The following is a 19,919-nucleotide window of genomic DNA, read 5'->3' as shown; positions in this document are numbered from 1 at the left end:
CTCAAACAGTGGGAGTTAGATCTCAAGTGTACTCTCTCCCCGACACAGGAGGAGGTTATCCTACAATTGTCTCATAGCTCAGCAATTTCCGCCAGGACGGCAGAAGCCAACTATAAGCTTCTTACTAGATGGCACTATTCCCCTGCCAAGTTACAGAGGATGTTGCCATCTCTTTCGGCCGACTGTTGGAGAGGATGTGGGCTCAGAGCCACACATGCACATATCTGGTGGTCCTGCCCTGTGATTCTCCCCTTTTGGACTACCGTACTATCTTTAGCTGAGTTAATTCAGGGTTCACCGATTGCTAAGGATCCGTGGTCGGTTTTGTTCCACAACACCAAACTCCACCCTGCACAGTACCGCAAATCTATCACCCCCCACCTTTTTAAATGCGGCTAAAGCTTTAATCCCGAAATATTGGAAGCAGATAGCTGTCCCCTCGATACCTCAATGACTGCGTGCGGTTGATCGTATCTATTATTTGGAGGACATGACCATGGACTTCCGTGGTCAGGCATTCCTGGCCCGCAAGATTTGGTCTTGTTGGCTAACATTTACCCACTCTAGTAGATATGCCTCGTATATGGCTGACGCCTCTTCAGGTTAGAATGTTAAGGCTGGTGTAACACCCGGTGGCCCGTACACACGATCCGAAAATCGGACGAAAATTAACGCTTGTGAAAGGATCGGCCGATAATCGGATCGTTAGTACACAGCTTATGAGAGGCGATCACGACAGTTCACCCGATATTATCCGGTCGTGCAAGCATAAAAATTTTGATCGTATTATAACACATCGTACGATAATCGTATTATCAGTATGTTGTTCGTCCGAAAAAAATGGTGAGCAGTAGACAGCGCATGAGCAGTAGACATCATTTTCCCCTCACACACTACAGCGTGGTTACGCATACCGGAAGCTAAGAATTATCGTCCGAGAAAATTCGTATCGTGAGTAACCTCTCCCTTTAAGCGAATATTATTTAGAGCTGCTAGAATACGAAAAATAACGGATGGAACGTCACCCGATTTTCGGATCGTGTGTACTGGGCATAAGGGAGTTCCCTCCCCTCCCCCTCTTCCCTCTCCTATCTGCTGCCCCCCTCTCTTTTCCCCTTTTCTTCTTCTCTCAACTCTTTATTTTTTTTGCTCTTTTCGAGCGCCTCCGTTTAAACACTTGGTTCGATGTGCTTTTATAACTCCTGAAATATTGATTCTTCACGAATACTTAGCTGTTTGGTTCCCACTTCTCGTCTATGGGTGCTATCCATGTTTGTATATTTGTGTAGGGACGGTGTACCTGTATTTTCTTTTGCTCACGGAGGCTCTCTTTTCATGTTTGTATAAATACATATATATATCTCAATAAAAATATATTAAATAAAAAAAAGACAATATTTTCACTAAAAATACACTAAAATCATAATTAGTGGACACAAACCTACCAGAACCTGTGGGAATTAACCCTTTTTTTAATTTTTTTTTTCACATTAAAAAAAAATATATATATATTTACAATTTTAATTTTACATTTTTTTTTTTTTAATTTACTACAATGTTTATTATTATTATTATTTTTTTTTTTTTTACAATCTGTTATTTATTTTTTTTTTTTTACAGGACAGGGAAGCCCGCAGCACTGCAGGAGGGAGTAACTGAAAGCTGGCAGAAAGGGGAGAAACTGGCTTTCAGCTGCTGCAGAGTGGCACAGGGCTTCCTTCTGCAATTGCCAAACCACACAGATTCCCTGTGTGGTTAGGGCCCCCGTGTGCCCGGGCCCCCTACAGGAGGACTGGTGGTCCCCCCCCCCCCCTATCAGCAGCCCTGCACCTCTATAACGCTGTGTGACAGACTGCCAGTCAGTGACAGTGTGCGCCTCTGATTTTAATACTGCACCCCCAAATCAGACAGACTAGATCCTGGTTTAGACACTTTAATAAAACTAGTAACATTAAGGTCCAATATCTCAGATCAGTGAAGGACAGAACAAGCTGCACATAATCCCAGATATTCCGAGCTGCCATAGTGCTTGTTACTATGCATCATCCGGGAGATCTTCTGTCCCCTCTGGCTGTTGACAGTCTGTATACTGAGTGCCCATTGTCTGACCCCCCCCCTCACCGGTCTGTATAGTCAATTCTTCTCCTGTCTTGCTTCGTCTTGTTTAGCCCTGAGTGTGTTTGCAGTAAATAATGTCCATAGAAACCTATAAAGAGTATCGGTGATGTAGGCTGGAGTGTTGTTGGTGCTTCCAGTGTGATCTGTCCATGGTGTGAGAGTTCGCAATGTCCTGTAAGGTAGATGGATTGTCCTGAATTATCTATCTATCTATCTATCTATCTATCTATCTATCTATCTATCTATCTATCTATCTATCTATCTATCTATCTATCTATCTATCTATCTATCTATCTATCTATCTATCTATCTATCTATCTATCTATCTATCTATCTATCTATCTATCTATCTATCTATCTATCTATCTATCTATCTATCTATCTATCTATCTATCTATCTATCTATCTATCTATCTATCTATCTATCTATCTATCTATCTATCTATCTATCTATCTATCTATCTATCTATCTATCTATCTATCTATCTATCTATCTATCTATCTATCTATCTATCTATCTATCTATCTATCTATCTATCTATCTATCTATCTATCTATCTATCTATCTATCTATCTATCTATCTATCTATCTATCTATCTATCTATCTATCTATCTATCTATCTATCTATCTATCTATCTATCTATCTATCTATCTATCTATCTATCTATCTATCTATCTATCTATCTATCTATCTATCTATCTATCTATCTATCTATCTATCTATCTATCTATCTATCTATCTATCTATCTATCTATCTATCTATCTATCTATCTATCTATCTATCTATCTATCTATCTATCTATCTATCTATCTATCTATCTATCTATCTATCTATCTATCTATCTATCTATCTATCTATCTATCTATCTATCTATCTATCTATCTATCTATCTATCTATCTATCTATCTATCTATCTATCTATCTATCTATCTATCTATCTATCTATCTATCTATCTATCTATCTATCTATCTATCTATCTATCTATCTATCTATCTATCTATCTATCTATCTATCTATCTATCTATCTATCTATCTATCTATCTATCTATCTATCTATCTATCTAGTAGCCAATTCACTCATTGATCTATCTTTCTTTTCTACTCTCCCCCCCCCTCATTCTTCTCTCTCTTTCTCTCCTTCCTCTCTGCCTAAACCCCTCTTCTTTTCACCTCCTCTCTTCCTTCTCTCTCCCCCCCCCCATTTCTTCCCCCTCTCTCACCCCCTCTTTTTCCTCCTCTTCTCCCCCCTCCTCTTTTACTGTTCCCCTTACCCCTCTCTCTCCTTCTCTCTCTCTCTATTTTTACCCCCCTCTCCTCCTCCCTCTCTATATTTACCCACCCCCCATTTCTTATCCCCCCCCCCACTTACTCCCTCTCTCCCCACACCCATCTCTCTCTCCTCCTCCCTTCTTTTCTCCCCACTCCCATCCTCTCTCGCGCTCTCTCTCTCGCTCCCCCCACTCTCTCTCGCTCGCTCTCTCCCCTCTCTTTCTCTCTCTCCCCCCACTCTCTCTCTCTCTCTCCCCCCACTCTCTCTCGCTCCCCCCACTCTCTCTCTCGCGCTCTCTCTCCCCTCTCTTTCTTTCTCTCTCTCTCCCCCCACTCTCTCTCTCTCTCGCTCTCTCTCTCACGCTCTCTCTCTCTCTCTCTCACGCTCTCGCTCTCTCTTGCTCTCTCCCCCCCACTCTCTCTCTCGCTCTCTCCCCCCACTCTCTCTCTCGCTCTCTCTCTCTCTCGCTCTATCTCTCTCTCGCTCTCTCCCCCCAATCTCTCTCTCACTCTCTCTCTCCCCCCAATCTCTCTCTCACTCTCTCTCTCCCCTCTCTCTCTCTCTCTCCCCCCACTCTCTCTCTCTTGCTCTTCCCCCCCACTCTCTCTCTCGCTCTCTCCCCCCACTCTCTCTCTCGCTCTCTCTCTCTCTCGCTCTATCTCTCTCTCGCTCTCTCCCCCCAATCTCTCTCTCACTCTCTCTCTCCCCCCAATCTCTCTCTCACTCTCTCTCTCCCCCCAATCTCTCTCTCTCTCTCTTGCTCTTCCCCCCCACTCTCTCTCTCTCGCTCTCTCTCTCTTGCTCTTCCCCCCCACTCTCTCTCTCTCGCTCTCTCCTCTCTCGCTCTCTCCCCTCTCGCTCTCTCCCCTCTCGCTCTCTCCCCTCTCGCTCTCTTTCTCCCCCCCCACTCTCTCTCTCTCTCTCGCTCTCCCCCCCCACTCTCCTCCTCTCTTTTTCTCTCTCCCCCTTTCTTGCTCTCTCTCTTTCCTTACAACTTTTCATCATTGGCAGCACTATGTCTAAAGTACAATATATTCCCTGCAATCCTGGGAGGTTCGGCTGAGACAGACTTTCCAATATAGATGAGAGATTTTCACTGAAAGAACACACAAACAAGAAGATGCCATATACAGCATGAATATAATATACACCAAGCTGAGATCCTATAGTGAACCTTTCCTATGACCCCTCTGACTGTTCTCCTGTTTTACATTGACTTGCTTTGCTGCTGATGATAAATGTCTTTATGTTGTATTTAAAACATTACCGGCTTTGTGCCCTTTCTCAGGTTTTTCAATGCAGTCTTCTGATTCTTGGGGTGATTATAACAGGTGAGTGGAATGGATTGCTCTTCTGAAGAGTTGGGTTGTTTCTATGCTGGAATGGAGAGGGTCACCCTGTCCCTGTGATCCTCAGCGCCCCCTAGTGACACCTTTCATTGCTGTTCATAGGCAGCCCTTTAAACTGTGGTTCAGGCTGTATTATTTATTTGTTTCATGTCTAATCTTATTTAATTTTATTTACAACATCCCATAAAGTATGAGATTATCTCTGTATATATACTATATTACAAAAGTATTGGGACCCCTGCCTTTACTTAAACGCACATGAACTTTAATGGCATCCCAGTCTTAGTCCGTAGGGTTCAATATTGAGTTGTCCCACCCTTTGCAGCTATAACAGCTTCACCTCTTCTGGGAAGGCTGTCCACAAGGTTTAGGAGTGTGTCTGTCATGGTCATCCACAAGAGGGGGCAAGTGCCCCCCCCTCCAAACCTCAACTTACCCTTAAAATGGATTGAAGTTTAAATGGCATCCCAGTCTTAGTCCGTAGGGTTCAATACTGAGTTGTCCCACCCTTTGCAGCTATAACAGCTTCAACTCTTCTGGGAAGGCTGTCCACAAGGTTTAGGAGTGTCTGTCATGGTCATCCACAAGAGGGGGCAAGTGCCCCCCCCCCTCCAAACCTCAACTTACCCTTAAAATGGATTGAAGTTTAAATGGTATCCCAGTCTTAGTCCGTAGGGTTCAATATTGAGTTGGCCCACCCTTTGCAGCTATAACAGCTTCAACTCTTCTGGGAAGGCTGTCCACAAGGTTTAGGAGTGTGTCTATCATGCCCCCCCCCCCCCCCCAGAATCTCAACTTTCCCTTTTTAAAGTGGTTGTTGAGCCACTTTTTACCATCCTGTCTGGTCTTTTTAATAATCCTGTGTGTATGTGTTTTAAAAAAATAAGCCGTTCTTTACCGGTTTTCAGAGCGCCGATCGCCGCTCACGTGACCCACTGGCTCTCTCTTTTCCCCATCTGACAGCTGCCTGCAGAGGGTGGGGCCAAGGATTCCCCACTCCCACTGAAGGGGAGAGGAAGAGAAAGGCGGCAGGTCACGTGAGCGGCGCTCTGAAAACTTGTAAAGAATGGCTTATTTTTATAAAACACAGACACAGGGGGCACACAGGATTATTAAACAGACTGTAGACAGGATATGAAACTTTAAATTAAACTACAGCAGCAGGAGGGGAGGGGGCGGGCAATGACATGGGAGCAGACAGGGAGGGAGGGAGGATGCAGGCACTGACACAGGAGAAGACAAGCAGGGAGGGAGGGAGCGGGCACTGACACAGGAGTCGACAGCGAGGGAGGGGGCGGGCACTGACACAGGAGCAGGGAGGGAGCGGGCAATGACACAGAAGCAGACAGGGAGGGAGGGGGGAGAGAGGACAGAAGGGCTGTGGATGACGGAGGCACGTAAACTGACCACGGTGTCGGGGCTCAGCAGCCATGGTATACCATGGTCAGTTTACAGAGGGGAGGAAATAGCCAGGCAGGATTAGCCAGGTATTTTATGTGATGGAAGGGGCCAAATTACACAGCAAAGCACTGTGCTGTATAACATGCTTTAGGGGAACAGGATACTTTTTTTTTTTTTTTTTTTTAAGGTTAAACACTTTAAAAAATAAATTCTGCCATTTTCCCTTTAAAAATAAATACTCGCGAGTCGCAGCTTGCTCACCTTCATGCCATTGTCGAAAAGGAGCATGGGTGACCTTCAAATTATTCCCCCCCCCCCCTCCCGAAAAAATGCCCCATGGTGTCTATGGGAATGTTTGACCATTCTTTGAGAAAAACTTTTGTGAGGTAAGGCACTGATGTTGGAGAGAAGGCCTGGCTCACAATCTCCGCTCTAATTCACCCCAAAGGTGTTCTGTTGGGTCAGGACTCTGTGTGCAGGCCAGTCAAGTTCCTCCACCCCAAACTCACTCATCCATGTCTTTATGGAATTTTTGGCTGAATTCGGACCTGAAACGGACCAGAAGACGCACACGAATTTCCTGCAAACAACACCGCAGCTGTCCCGGAGATGTGTGAACCGGCTCCATTGAGAGCCTGGGCACACTCTCCTGACATGCAAATTGGATGCGGGGAAACCCGCATCCTATTGGCACCAGTGTAAACCCAGCCTCAGGATTTGTCTCTTGGTATCTTCTTAGGCATTCCCAAAAGACAAGGTACAAGTATGGCCTTTCTGGTCCTTCAATGACAATTGCAGAAGTCTCCTCTCCTCCAGCTTCCAGCCCAGCCTCTCACAACTCTGATCAGTGCCAGGACAAGGTCATCCAGCCCCCAGGACAAAGATGCCAAACTGCAGCCCCCCCCCCCCCCCATTCTCTTCAGTTAGGGTTAGCAGTAATGTTGATGTCAGCAACTGGCACAGGGCGCCCCCATTCCTGCAGTAAACCATTGCGCCCAGGGCAGCCACCCTTCCTGCCCACTCCTTGACTCTGATTAATATATTTATTTTTCACTAATCCTCACTTCTGTCTGCTTCCTCTCACAGGATGCGCTGCAGAATATGAGCCATTTCATTATGGTGAGTAACACATTAAAGCGAAAGTAAAGACTTGAAACATTTTTTTTTCTTTTTGGTTACCTGCAAAGTAAATGCATAATGTGCTAGTATGGAACTCATACTAGCACATTATGTGACACTTAGCTGCAAATGAAGCCTGCGTTGTCCCTGCATCCATCTTCATCCGTCTTCCTTCCGGGTCTGCGGACTCTAGCTGTGCTACTGGCCAGAGCCGTGTGACGTCACTCTCGCAAATGCACGTGGGAGCCGCCGGTCATGGCACAGGGCTCTGAAGAAATGGCACGGGCGGCTGCTGCTTCAGAGTGCATGCGCCGATGATGTCATGGGCTGTATGCAATGTAAATATCTCCTAAACGGTGCAGGTTTAGGAGATATTTACAATACCTATAGCAGGGATATTCAAACTTTGGCCCTCCAGTTCAGGAACTACAATTCCCATCATGCCATGTCATGTCTGTGAATCTCAAATTTTTGTACAATGCCTCATGGGATGTGTAGTTCCGCAACAGCAGGAGAGGGCCTTAGTTTGAGGATCCCTGACTTATAAGCCTTGTTATAGGCTTACTTATAGGTACAAATATTACGGGGGGGCTATACAACCTCTTTAAGCTTTCTATACACTGAGATGTTCTGCTGAACCAGTCAAAATTCACTTTATGGATGGGTGGTCCTGTCAGATAAATTCTCTCCTGCCCAACATCCTTCAATCGAAAGATCAAAGGAACCAGGTGGAAAATTGTCAGTCGAACAGCGGCTGCGTCCAATTAGATGCAGCTTCAGTTTGGTTTAGTTCTGGTGCCAGCTGTCCGATTACAATCGCCCATTCTGCAGATTCGTCCATTAGCACTATATAGCGTGAAGTGGGAAATCTGATAATTTTTTTTTGCTTAGCCTACACACACACACACAAGAATATATATATATATATATATATATATGCAGCCCCTATGGAAGACGGTCCACTTCCATGAGGTTGCATATACATGTGCAAGTGTGTAGGTTAAGCTATACTTTTTTTTTTTTATATATATATTATCTGACATAACAAATCATTTTATATGCTCCTATGTAAATTAAAAATTGCATGCATGCAAAAAAAAAAAAAAAATTTCACCTTAATATATTCCTGTGTCCTGAGCTTCATTAACCAGTCCAACAAGTTCATTAGCATTTTAACATTGGAAGCATAGCTTCTAAAAATCATACAAGGTCCTTATTCCATATATTTGTGCTATAAAAAAAAAAAAATCACTAACATACCCATAGCAACACAACATATTGGTTCCATAATAGTCCTAGCTTTCTAAACAAGTAATCCTATCCTTTATCACATTGGCTGACTGTGTTTTCCCTTCTGAAACTATTACGATCATTTTGTGTTTCTTCTCTCTTCAGATTACAAATCTCTCCGCACTGGAGGTTTAGTGTTTTCAGGAGTGATGCTGACTATCGGAATCATAGTTCTGCTTAGTAAGTAAATACATTTATTTTTTTCTCTAAAGGGATTAAAGTGTATCTAAACCAAAGAACAAAATGTAAAGTATTAAATGTTACCAGTCCTTAAAAGTGCTTTATTTGCATATTTAACAGAACAAAAGGAAGCAAGAAAAAGAGGAGTTTGTTAGGTTTTACCTCCACTTGAAGTGTGTTTTTTAAAAAAATTGCATGTCCTATGGATTTTCAATGGACGAACATGCTGTATGTAAATTCGTGTACAGATGTGGAAAAATGTAATGTCCTCAAGCTATTTTCTTTGCAATTTGAATGTGTAATTGCTGAAAATACTGCAATATAGCCACTAGATGGCACTGAGGAGCTTTCTTATGTCAGTGCCATCTAGTGGCCACAATACCGTGTTTAGAGAAATTATTGAGTTCATTAGTGCTAACAATTTTTTTTTTTTTAAATGGGGTGTATTAAAAAATAAATAAAAAATTAATAAAAAATGCTTAGCTGTTCCTCCGTCAAACTGCATGTAAATGTTCTGCGCAAATGTGGAAAAATCAATTGTTTTCAGGCAACAATCTCTGCAATTCGAATGTATGAATGCAGAAACTACCGCATTATGGCCACTAGATGGCAATGAGGAGTTTACCTATTTCCTATATCAATGCCATTTAGTGGCCATTATGCAGTTATTCATGCACACACAGATTATCTTCCCTATGGCAGCAAAATGATTGGGTTTCTTTGGTTCTTTATTTTCAATCTAAAGGAGTGTATTTAAAAGAAATTGCATAACCATCCATCAAAACAATGTAAACTTGTTCTTTGTGAAAGGGAAAAAAAAAATCTAAAGTTCTCAGGAAACTTTCTCTGCAGGTCGAATGTGCGATTATGGAAAATACTGCATTATGGCCTCTAGATGGTGCTGACCATCGTAGGAAATTGGTATACTTCTGCAGATCGAATGTGTGATTATGGAAAATACTGCATTATGGCCTCTAGATGGTGCTGACCATCATAGGAAATTTAGTATACTTCCGCAGATCAAATGTGTGATTATGGAAAATACTGCATTATGGCCTCTAGATGGTGCTGACCATCATAGGAAATTAGTATACTTCTGCAGATCGAATGTGTGATTATGGAAAATACTGCATTATGGCCTCTAGATGGTGCTGACCATCATAGGAAATTTAGTATACTTCCGCAGATCAAATGTGTGATTATGGAAAATACTGCATTATGGCCTCTAGAGGGTGCTGACCTTCAAAGGAAATTTAGTATACTTCCTCAGATCGAATGTGTGATTATGGAAAATACTGCATTATGGCCTCTAGAGGGTGCTGACCTTCAAAGGAAATTTAGTATACTTCCGCAGATCGAATGTGTGATTATGGAAAATACTGCATTATGGCCTCTAGAGGGTGCTGACCTTCAAAGGAAATTTAGTATACTTCCGCAGATCAAATGTGTGATTATGGAAAATACTGCATTATGGCCTCTAGATGGTGCTGACCATCATAGGAAATTAGTATACTTCTGCAGATCGAATGTGTGATTATGAAAAATACTGCATTATGGCTTCTAGATGGTGCTGACTATCGTAGGAAATTTAGTATACTTCCGCATATCGAATGTAGTATTATGGAAAATACTGCATTATGGCCTCTAGAGGGTGCTGACCATCATAGGAAATGAGTATACTTCTCAGCATGTAAATTTGTCCTGTGCGAATGGGGCAAAATCAAATGCTCTCAGGCTATATTCCCTGAAGCCTATATTCCCTGAAGATCGAATGTGTGAATGTGGAAAATACCACATAATGGCCACGAGATGGTGCTGAGAAGAAAATGACAGTCCTATGATAGTTCCATCTAGAATGCTGTGATCTAGTATTTTTCACATGCATCAAATATCCACCTTTATGGAAGTAAATGACTGCTGGGTTTCCTTAGTGCAAAAAGGTTTTATTGAAAAAAAAAAAAAAAATTGCATAACTGTTTATCCATCACACATTCGATCTGCAAAGAACGTAAATGCAGTTAATGCAGAAAATACTGTAATATGGCCACTAGATGGCAATGTAGGAGCTCACCTATTTCCTATGTCAATGCCATCTTGTGGCCAAATTGCATGTATTTTAGGCACAGATTATCTTCCCTATGGGAGCGAAATGATTGGGTTTCTTTAGTGCTTTTTATTCTATTGAAAGGGGTGTATTTAAAAATAAATTGCATAGCTTTTCATCCATCAAAACTGCAGGTAAGCTAAAGCTTGATCTTTTGATCGAATGTGTGATTATGGAAAATACTGCATTATGGCCTCTAGCGGGTGCTGACCATCATAGGAAATGTAGTATACTTCCGCAGATCGAATGTGCAATTATGGAAAATACTGCATTATGGCCTCTAGATGGTGCTGACCTTCAAAGGAAATTTAGTATACTTCCGCTGATCGAATGTGTACATGTGGATAATACTGCATTATGGCCACTAGATGGCGCTGAATATCAAAGTAAATGTGTATTCCTCAGCACCATCTAGTGGCCATAATGTGATATTTTCTGATTTTAGTGATCCCAGCCCCTTTCTCCGTTCTCTAGTGATTTTTGGTTAGCTCAGTTCTGTTACTAAAATACCTTTGAGGAATGGCGGTGAATAGAGGTTGATTGATGTAACAAATGGATCTGTATGGTGTCAGCTACACAATGTAACAAATGGATCTGTATTGTGTCAGCTACACAATGTAACAAATGGATCTGTATGGTGTCAGCTACACAATGTGAAGGAAAGAAATTGCAAATGACTAAGGCTTCATGTACATGGGATGCTTGAAAACCTCTCCTGAATGCTGGAACTTGACAGCTAGTAACCAATGGTTAAAAACCTCCGTTATGCCGCGTTTACGTGCGTTTGCATTTTAACCTCTTCCCGACCAGCCGCCGCAGATAAACTGGCTCCCATAGGCAAATTGGCGTACATGTACGGCGCTCGCTCTGGGGAGGCTAGGGGGTGAGTGCACGCTCCCGCCCCCGCTTGTCAACGGGGAAGCCTGTGCGTGTGTCAGACAGCTCTGATTGCCGCCTGACACCCGCGATTGCTCCCCGCTGACAGAGAAGAACGGTCGGCTGATGTAAACACAGCTGACCGTTCTCCTTGGGATGATCACAGAGCGCCTGTGATCCTTCTATATAGGATCACATGTCTCTATGATCTCACAAGCCTACCCCCACCCACAGTTAGAATCACTCCCCTAGGCTTACATTTAACCCCTTGATCAACAAGCGTATTAACCCCTTCCCTGCCAGTGTCGTTATTACAGTAACAGCGCATATTTTTTAGCACTGATTACTGTAGTAATGTCACTGGTCCCCGCAAAAGTGTCAAAAATGTCAGTTAGGGGTCCGATCTGTCCGCCGCAATGTCGCAGTCCTGCAATAAATGGCAGATCGCCGCCATTACTAGTAAAAAAAAAACAATACAAATGACATCAATCTTTCCCGTAGTTAGACGCAATAACTTTTGCGCAAACCAATCAAAATACACGTATTGCAAATTTTTTTTTTTACCAAAAATATGTAGCAGAAAACAAATTGGCCTAAAATGTTAAATTTTGATTTTTACATTTTTTTTTTTTTTTTGAGAATGTTGTATAAAAAAATGTAAAAAATATTGTTTTTTTTTTTTTCAAAATTGTCGCTCTTTTTTTGTTTATAGTGCAAAAAATAAAAATCTTACAGGTGATCAAATACCACCAAAAGAAAGCTCTGTTTATGGGGAAAAAAAGGACGTAAATTTTGTTTGGGTACAGCGTCGCACGACCGCGCAATTGTCCATTATAGTAATGCCGTGCCGAATCACAAAATAGGGCCTGGTCATTAAGGGGGAAAATCCTTCCGGGCCTGAAGTGGTTAAAAGCATTTTTATATTGTAAAATGGTCAGAAATGTATCTTACATGAAAACCACCTATATAAAAAAAAAAGGGTCCACATTTGCACCAAAATGTTGTAGGACCCTTTTTTCCCCACACCTAAATCTTATCGCATGGGGGTGAACACTCATGCAATGCAAATCTGGCAAGCATTGCATTATGGGAAAGTGGGAGTTACTAAAATAGCAGAGAGGTGATTTTTAGCTTAAAAATGCTGAAAAACACCAATGCAAAAAAGCTAAAAAATGCTGAAAAACTTAACTACAAAGCTACTGGTGTTTTTATAATGTCCAATGTGCATGGAGACTTAGGAGAGCATGCTGGGGAGACATAGGAGAACATGCCAGGGGAGACATAGGAGAACGTGTCGGGAGGGGACATAGGAGAACGTGTCGGGAGGGGACATAGGAGAACGTGTCGGGAGGGGACATAGGAGAACGTGCCGGGAGGGGACATAGGAGAACGTGCCGGGAGGGGACATAGGAGAACGTGCCGGGGAGACATAGGAGAACGTGTCGGGAGGGGACATAGGAGAACGTGCCGGGAGGGGACATAGGAGAACGTGCCGGGAGGGGACATAGGAGAACGTGCCGAGAGGGGACATAGGAGAACGTGCCGGGAGGGGACATAGGAGAACGTGCCGGGAGGGCACATAGGAGAACGTGCCGGGAGGGGACATAGGAGAATGTGCCTGGAGGGGACATAGGAGAACGTGCCTGGAGGGGACATAGAACGTGCCTGGAGGGGACATAGGAGAACGTGCCTGGAGGGGACATAGAACGTGCCTGGAGGGGACATAGGAGAACGTGCCTGGAGGGGACATAGGAGAATGTGCCTGGAGGGGACATAGGAGAACGTGCGGGGAGGGGACATAGGAGAACGTGCGGGGAGGGGACATAGGAGAACGTGCGGGGAGGGGACATAGGAGAACGTGCCGGGAGGGGACATAGGAGAACGTGCCGGGAGGGGACATAGGAGAACGTGCCGGGAGGGGACATAGAAGAACTACCCGGGAGGGGACATAGGAGAACATGCCGGGGGTGTTTATTGGCTGTAGAAAAAAACGTCTGACACCAAAAACAGCCGCTGTAGAAACGTCCCGTGTGCATGAGGCTTAAACCTCTCAGTGTGCATGGACAGATAAGATACCATAGAAGAGAGATCAGGGGCTGCTGAAAAAACGCCCAATTGCTCCTAAACATCCGTTTAACAGCAGCAGTGTACACGAGGCCAAAGCATTGCGTAATACTGATAACATTACAAAGTACCAGCCAATCACCCTCCAGAAGGATGATGCACTGACCGGTTTCCTTCTTTGCAGCTGATCTCAACGTTTGCAAGAGGAAGAAAATGGCACCAGCAAAGGTAGATTGTACTTCAATTTTCTACTTTTTTTTTGGTCACTGGCTATTCAGATTTGTTTGGTTTACTATCACACCCCACTAAATCATCAAAAGTATGTAAACCCCCCCCCCCCCTCCCATTCTAAATTATAGAGTTCAGATGTTTCCACTGAAGGGTACTGTTAATACAACATTGTAGACAGTTGTGCTCCTCCAACCTTGTGGTAACAGTTGGGTGAAGACTCTTTTCTGTTCCACCATGACTGTTCTCTGTGTACAAAGCCAGCTCTATAAAGACGTCGTGTGACCAGTTTGGTGAGGAGGAAATTGAGTGTTCTGCACAGAGACCTGACCTCAACCCCACTGAACACCCTTGGGGTAAATCGGGATGCCAACTGTGAGCCAAGTCCTTGCTTTAGTACCGAACCTCACAAATGGGCATAGATTTCTACAGACATCCTCCAAAATCTTGTGTAAAGCCCTCCCAGAAGAGTGCCAACACCATATTAATGTCCATGATTGGGGGGGGGGGGGGGTGTTGGCAACCATTATAATAATGTCCCTGATGGGAGAAGGGGAAAGGGTAACCCCATAATTATTTACCATGGGGGGTTTCATATTAATGGCCATGAGGAAAGGGGGGGGGGGGCAGGTCAATTTTGATGACCATGCAGTGCAATTTCATATTAATGGCCCATGGGGAGGGCAACTTCATATTAAAGTCCATGGGGGACCCCATAATAATGCCTAGGGGGAAGGGGGGACTGTATAATTAATGAGCATGGAAGTGCTCCATATTTTGTGGCCATGGGGTGGGGTAGCTTGATATTAATTGCCCCTGGGGAGGGCAACTCCATATTAAAGTCCATGAAGAACTTTATAATGACCATGGGTAGAGGAGCAACTCTATATTTATGTCCATGAGTAGGGCCTCCATATTAATGTCCATTAGGGGGACTCCATGTTAATGGCCCTTGGGGAGGGCAACTCAATATTAAAGGCGATGGGGGGGTCAACTTGTTATTATAGTTCAATTGGGGAGCTATTAATGACTGTTGGGGGGCTCCATATTATTGGCCCATGGGTGGGGACTCCATATTAGTCCACAGGGGGGCTCCATAATAATGGCTATGCGAATGGGGGGCACCTCTATGTTAATGTCCATGGAGGGGCTCGATATTAGTGGCCATGGGGGGGGCAACTTGATATTATTGTCCATACGGGGGGGCTCCACATTGATGGCCATGGAGGAAGGAGGGCAACTCTATATTAATGTCCATGAGCAGAACCTCCATATTAATGTACATTGGGGGGCCCCATATTTATGGCCCATGGAGAGGCCAACTCCATATAAAAGTCTATGGGAGGAGGAAACTCTGTATGAATGAGGGGCATAATATTAGTGGCCATAGGGGGGCAATTTGATATTAATGGGGGGGGGTTCCATATTAATGATCATGATGGGCATCTCCATCATAATGTCCACTGGTGGTTGTGGTGGAAGACTCCATATTAATGGCAATGGTTTTGGAATTGAATCTCCAACAAGCTTGTGTAGGTGTGATAGTCAGTTGTCCATGGACGTTTGGCCATGTTTTTGGATATAAATGAATGTGAAGTATAATATATATATATATATATATATATATATATATATATGCAGTTTTGGGTGGAGCTCAGTATATTGCAGTTTTGATTGGTGTTCGGTGTTCCTTTTATCTCACCATATCCCTTTTTTTTTTACTTTTTCAGGCAGTTGAAGGACAGACTTGCTAGGACCGCCTTATTGGGACAGATATAGAAGACACCACTGAACGTCCTGTAAGACTCTTCTCTGTATTCCGGCCTGGTGAATGGCGCCACAGCGACGCTTATTGGATAAATCTGTTTGGAGTCGAATGCGGACGCACAGATTTAGGAAGTTGGCAGGAAGTGCGGGTCTGCTATCGTGTTCTCTGATGGTTTTATGGGCTTTAGAGGACTCCCTGGCTTCCACTGGGAAATACTCAAGATTTCCTTGTTGCCACAAGGAAGCAGAAGGTAAACCAGAATGGTGCCTCTGCGTGAGCATTCCATAGACAGCAGATTTAAGATCCCCCCCCCACCCATTATCTGTTGTGGCGGATAGGTAAAGTAGATGTAAACCCAATTGCTAAAATCTGATAAAAGCTTTAACATTCTGTTGATGTCAACTTGCAATCTTTTAAAGTCTGCAGCTTTCAGAATAATCCCTGCTGATCCTGCCATGGAAGGACATTGTTTAGGCACTTCCTATTATAGGGGGAATACAGTTGGTAAAGTCAGGTTTTCAGGAGTTACCGCTGTTCTATTACAGGCTGTCCTGTTTAACCTCCTGGCTTCAGTAGTTTTAGTTGCTGAATCAGAACAAGCATGTATATCAAGAAAATCAACCCTCCTTATCTACATTAGTTCCGGGTCTGAGATTCAAACTATTAAAAATAGGGTCAGCACGGCTGCCAGGCAAGAAGTGGAGGTCGTCCCCAGTTTCCTAAAGCCCCCCCCCCCCATAAACTCAGTACAGTAATCCATCCCATTCCCAAAAATACTTAACATGAGGATGTTCCTAAACTATCAAACCAGGCAGGCCTTGATTAATTAGTTATTATAATCCAATGGGAAGCATATGTATTTCTGGGACCCCGATACATAGTTTTTGGTCAATCTATACTAGATTGTACAATTGTGCATCCCCCCACCACCAAATTCTGTTTTATATTTTTGACATGTTCTTTTTTTATATACTATCCCATTTTTTCGTTTGGGTTCCAGTATAAAAAAAAAAAAAATCCAAGCATGTGTTTGCTTATTCACCTCTTTAAGCAAGCTTCTCATTGTTAGACGCTGAGTACACGTGACTTTGCGCACTACTCTAAAATGTTCACAAGGTGGCAGCATTCTCCATGTATTCATTTTGGAAATTTGTAAAACCATATTATTGGCCATTAGGTTAGCGTGGCATATGGGGGGCAGGGCCGGATTAAGAGCATCATGGGCTTGGTGCTGAGGATTTTGAAGGGCCTTAAGGGCCGTGCCTTGCCATGCACCCAGAGGAGGAAGGGTGCAGCCATGCATGCCTAATTCAACATGGGATGCTGTCTCTGAAGCCCATAAACACATCCATGCATCGGCAACTGTCCCTCCTTGTCCGGCCTTCGCGCTGTGTGGGGAGGTTCTGAGGGTGCTGCCTGGGGAAGCGAGCATAGAAGCCAGACTTCTGTGTTTACAAGTGACAGAAGAGCGGTAACAGTGAATATGGCCAACCCGGGGCCTATATAAAAGGTAGGGGCCTGGAGCTGCAGCTCCAATAGCCCCTACGTTAATCTGGCCCTGATGGGGGGTGGCGGTGGCAGCAACACTATATAATTGGCAATGGGGGGGGGCGCAACTCCATATTACTATTCATACGGAGGGGCTCTATAATCTTAGATGGTAAGCTCTAACGAGCAGGGCCCTCTGACTCAATCTACTATATTAAAATATATTGTATTTGTACTGTCTACCCTCAAGTTGTAAACTTGAGGGGTAGACAGGTGTTGCGTAAACTGTCGGCACTATATAAATCCTATATAATAATAATGGCAATGGGTGGCTCCGTACATATTAAATGCCATGGGTGAGGAAGGGGAAGTTGGCAAACCAATATTAATGTCCAATGGGGGGGAATCCATATTATTGGCCATGGTTTTCGAGTGGGACGTCCAAAAAGCTCCTACTAGGTTAGGATGGCATGATGAGGGAGGGGGCAACACTACATAATTGGCCATGGTGTGGGGGGGGGGGGGGCGGCAACTCCATATTACTATTCATATGGAGGGGCTCTATAATAATGTCAATAGGTGTCTCTATATTAAATGCCATGGGTGGGGAAGGGGAATTTGGCAACTCAATATTATTGTCCAATGGGGGGGTCCATATTATTGGCCATGGTTTTGGAGTGGGATGTCCAAACAGCTCCTATAGGTGTGATGAGCAAGTGTCCAGAAAATGTTTGGTAATTTTGTGTAATGGATAGAATAGATTGTATAAATGGGACTGTGCACACTACTCTAAAATATCCACTAGGTGCCAGCATTCTTCATTTATTCTATTCATGTTGGAAATGTTTTAAAACCATATTAATGGCCATTAGGTTAGGATGGCATGAGGGAGGGGGCAACACTACATAATTGCCCATGGGGGGGGGGGGCAACTCCATATTACTATTCATACGGAGGGGCTCTATAAAAACATCAATGGGTGGCTCCATATTAAATGACATGGGTGAGGAAGGGGAAGTTGGGTACTCAATATTTATGTCCAATAATGGGGGGGGGGATACATATTATTGGCTATGGCTTTTGAGTGTGACGTCCAATAATCTTTTATAGGTGTGATAAGTAAGTGTCCAGATGTTTGGCCATCTTGTGTAAATTTTGGATAGAGTAGAATAGATTGTACAATTGTGCCTGTGCGCACTACTCTTAAATATCCACACGGTGGCAGCATTCTGCATTCATTTAAGTTGTAGATTTATTCAAACACACTCTGCTAAAATTAGGAACTTTTTTTTTTTACTATTTCTTATCTTCATAATATATTTTTCTGCAAATTGTGGGTAATGTTTAAAAAGTGCAAGTCTGTGATACAATATATAAAAACTATTACATTTTTCTGTAAAGGTACCATGATCCCCCCCCCCCGCTTTGTAAAATTAGTTGTGAAAATATTTTTGGTTCATTCAAAATTTGAAAGAAAATTTTTGAGCAATATTTAAAGTAGATTTAACTATATCACATTTACCTTGCCAAAGCTTCATGTATCAAAACAATGTTCATGTTTTTGTCTATTAATGCCCCCCCCCCCCCTCCAATCTCAGTGCTGCTGACCTCCTGCGGTCTCTTTCAGCCCCTTCCTGTCTAAATGCACCTAATTTCTGTGGGCTGGCTTCCTGTCACAATGGTGGGGTCACGCCTGAGCAAGGGGTGATGGTGTGGCTGCTTGTAGTCACCACTAGGGGGTGCATGTGATAAGAGTGACAACACAGGAGATCAATAGGTAGAGCGTTGTCACCCTATATAAAAGGAAGTGCCTGAACAAGGACCTTCATGGCAGGATCACCAGGGTTATATGTTAATGAAATCTGCGGATTTAAAAGAAATCTTGAAAATTACTTTTGAAATGACGGTAACATGTAGAAGAATCTTGTATGATATTTTAGTGATCGGGTTTACATCTACTTTTTATCTTGCAGCTGTTTAGATTCAGTATAGGAATAATATAGATTTGCTATTTTCATTCTGATAAGCAACCACCTACAGGGCAGTTTTCGGACCCCAGATGATAGGGGGGAGGGGAAGTGGTGGAAGTGTGGGCGTTGCACGCTGTAAGAAGCCTAAAAAAATAACAATTTTACCCACCTTATCCCTCACACCGCCAGCAGATGGTGCTCTCCTCTTCCCTTTGGACACTTCGGGTTGGGGGCATTCTCACTTATAATGCAGGACTGGTCCTCCATTGTATTTGATGACGACAGCGCGCGACCCAACAAAGTGTCGAAGAGAAGCGGGTGCGGGGTACAGGTTGCATGGAGAGGGAGAGACTGCAGGATTGAGGAACAAGGTACTTAAAACTGAATTTTAATGACAAAAAATGAGGGTTTAACCCTTGCAGTGCTGGGGTAGCCGGAACTCCACCATAAAGGTAGTCCTTGAGATTTCATGGAGTTCAGCTTTAATTTCCCCTGACGGGGGTCCATGCTTCATCCAAAACTACAAAATAAATGACCTTTACATACATTTTAAGGCACATGGTCGATTATTGCTGTTGCCCCCGCCCCCCAATCCAGATTGGTGCATTTCTATAGTCTAAACCAGGGGTCTTCAAACTATGGCCCTCCAGTTGTTCAGGAACTATAATTCCCACCATGCCTGTGAATGT

The sequence above is a fragment of the Pelophylax lessonae genome (assembly GCF_965119305.1).
Source record: "Pelophylax lessonae genome assembly, chromosome: 12".
Taxonomy (NCBI): domain Eukaryota; kingdom Metazoa; phylum Chordata; class Amphibia; order Anura; family Ranidae; genus Pelophylax; species Pelophylax lessonae.
The sequence above is the reverse complement of the archived record's forward strand: the minus strand, read 5'-3'. Positions refer to the sequence as shown.